Genomic DNA, 2,711 nt, shown 5'->3' with positions numbered 1-2,711 from the left:
AGAGAGAGGAGAGAGGGAGAGAATCTTCCATCCGCTGGTTCACTCCCCAAATGACTGCAAGATTACTGCAGGCTAATCTGATAATAAACAAGCATCTTAAGGAAGCAGTTGTCATTGTCCCCACTTTGCAGGTGAGGAAACTGAGTCTGAGAGAGCTGTAACGTGGTGTAAGCGTCTTGCTGAGATTCAGCTGGCAGAACCAGACCTTGGCTGTCATCAGGACACAAGAGGAAAATAAAAGGCATTCAGGGCAGGATTTGAAACATGGCCGACGACGCGGAGCAGCAACAAACTACCAACACCTTTGAAGAGCCCCTGGGACTCCTCAGGCTCAGCCCGGGTGAACAAACCGATGTGAAAATGAGAAAGTGCTGAGAGCTTCAAGGCAGATTATGCTTATGATCAGCACTGAAACGTGATGCTGGGAGATGTGGAAGGAACAGTGACGGCCACAGAAATTGGTGCAGAAACATGGGAAGAGAGACATAGGTCAACAAAACGGAACATCCTAATGCGCTTTGTCTGGACAGGTGGTGTTGTGCTGGCTGCCCCTCCACTGAGAGGTGACTGAAACAAAGAACTGACCCTGTGTGGGAAGTAGACTTCATACAACTGCCTCTTTAAAGGGACAGGACATTCACAGGAGAAATTTGTGTACAATTTGATACTGAGAGATGACCCAGGGATTCTTCCACTCCTGAAATGAGTTGATTTGCAACTTAGAACCTCTGAAGCTGAAGGACAGTTCTATTTTCCCTCAGCCCTTCCAGTCAACGTGGGAGACATGTAGAACTCTTTCTGGAGTTGGTTTGCTCCATTGTATAAATGCACTCTGATTTTTTTTTCCTTTAAAATAAAGTTGATGTTTCCTTTCTGACTTTATTTAAAAAAAAAAAAGAAAAGAAAACAAGTTCAACACTTTAAATTCCTTGCCTTTTTAAAATTAGGAAATGCTGTTTTGTTAAGCTTGGTCAGGAAGTCCAAAGCAGAAGGTCTCTGTTTGCACTTTCATGCAACAAAACTCTCAGAAGGCGCACGTTCCCGGCAGTCTCAGAGGGACATCACTGTGGCATCGTACTAGGCACAGTTGCTGGCTTTCACGAAGCCTGACTCAACCATCATGTCAAGAATCATTTCCCTGGCCGGCGCCACGGCTCAATAGGCTAATCCTCCGCCTGCAGCACCGGCACACTGGGTTCTAGTCCTGATCGGGGCAATGGATTCTGTCCCAGTTGCTCCTCTTCCAGTCCAGCTCTCTACTATGGCCCGGGAGTGCAGTGGAGGATAGCCCAGGTCCGTGGGCCCTGCACCCTCATGGGAGACCAGGAGAAGCACCTGGATCCTGGCTTCGGATCAGCGCGGTGCACCGGCCGCAGCGCTCTGGCCGCAGCGGCCATTAAGTGGTGAACCAACGGAAAAGAAAGACCTTTCTCTCTGTCTCTCTCTCTCTCTCTCTCACTGTCCACTCTGCCTGTCAAAAAAAAAAAAATCGCTTCCCTTCTAAAGTCCTTGGAGCCAAGTTGGTAAAGAATCAAGAAGCGTCTTTTAAGGATATGAGTGATTTTCAAACGCCAAATACTTTGGGGAAGAAGCTGCTTGCGTAGAAAACAAACAGCATCCAAATATAAGACGCTGACTGCAAAGATAGGGAGACTGATGTGTACAACCCAGGCTACGATAAACAGAACTGATGAGACTACTGGCTCCTCCTCCACCTCTTGCCCCAGCGAGAAAGATGCTCTGTGAATTCTCAAGCAGTGGCTCCTGCCTCTGCCTCGTTCCACACATTGAAAAGGCACAGAGACATCAGGTCATAAAACCACGAACCCACAAAGCTGAAGACACCTGTTGTCTGTGAAGCAGCCTTCACAGACCACTGACCATGCATTTATGTCAGCAGGCTTCAAGCTCTTTAGATCACACACATTTCTCAGAAAGAATAGTTCAGCAAGAATCCCAATGTACTTGCATGGATTCATCTAAAACAGTAGGGGCCGGTGCAATGCATACTAAGCTAAGCCTCTGCCTGTGGTGCTGGCATCCCATATGGGCGCTGGTTCAAGTCCCGGCTACTCTGCTTCTGATCCAGCTCTCTGTTTATGGCCTGGGAAAGCAACAAAAGATGGTTGAAGTGCTCAGGCCCTGCATCCTTGCAGGAGACCCACAAGAGGCTCCTGGCTCCTGGCTTCAGATGGGCCCAGCTCTGGCCATTGCAGCCACTTGGGGAGTGAACCAGCAAATGGAAGACCTCTCTGTCTCTCCCTCTCTGTGTCTGTAACTACCTCTCAAATAAAATCAATCAATCAATAAAATAAAACGATAACTGTGGAGCAGGTGTCTGACAGAGCCGTTAAGACTCTGGTTGAAATACCAACGTCCCCATGAGAATGCCTGGGTTCAATTCCCAGCTCTGGCTCCAGCTTCCTGCTAATGAGGACCCTGGGAGGCACCAGGGATGACTTAACTCCTGACTTGTCCCTGCTCCTCAGGTGGGAGCCCTTGACTGAGTTCCTCGCTTCCAGTTTCAGCCTCACCTGGCGATTTCAGGCATTTGGGGAACAAATCACCAGATAGGAGCTCTCTCTGTCTGTGTCTCTCTGCTTCTTAAATAAAAAATAAATAAAAATAATTACAAACTACTAGCCATATTAAGTACATTAAGAAACACCCAAACAAAATTTAAAAGGAAGAGATGAAATAATTTTTAGATA

General features: G+C 47.5%; 1 pseudogene; it reads left to right on the top strand.

The window, feature by feature from the left end:
- Window positions 1-264: 264 nt before the first annotated feature.
- Window positions 265-588, top strand: LOC127489937 (U6 snRNA-associated Sm-like protein LSm3 pseudogene; annotated as a pseudogene).
- Window positions 589-2,711: the final 2,123 nt, after the last annotated feature.

Source organism: Oryctolagus cuniculus, chromosome 8 (assembly GCF_964237555.1).
Source record: "Oryctolagus cuniculus chromosome 8, mOryCun1.1, whole genome shotgun sequence".
NCBI lineage: Eukaryota > Metazoa > Chordata > Mammalia > Lagomorpha > Leporidae > Oryctolagus > Oryctolagus cuniculus.
The sequence above is the reverse complement of the archived record's forward strand: the minus strand, read 5'-3'. Positions and strand labels throughout refer to the sequence as shown.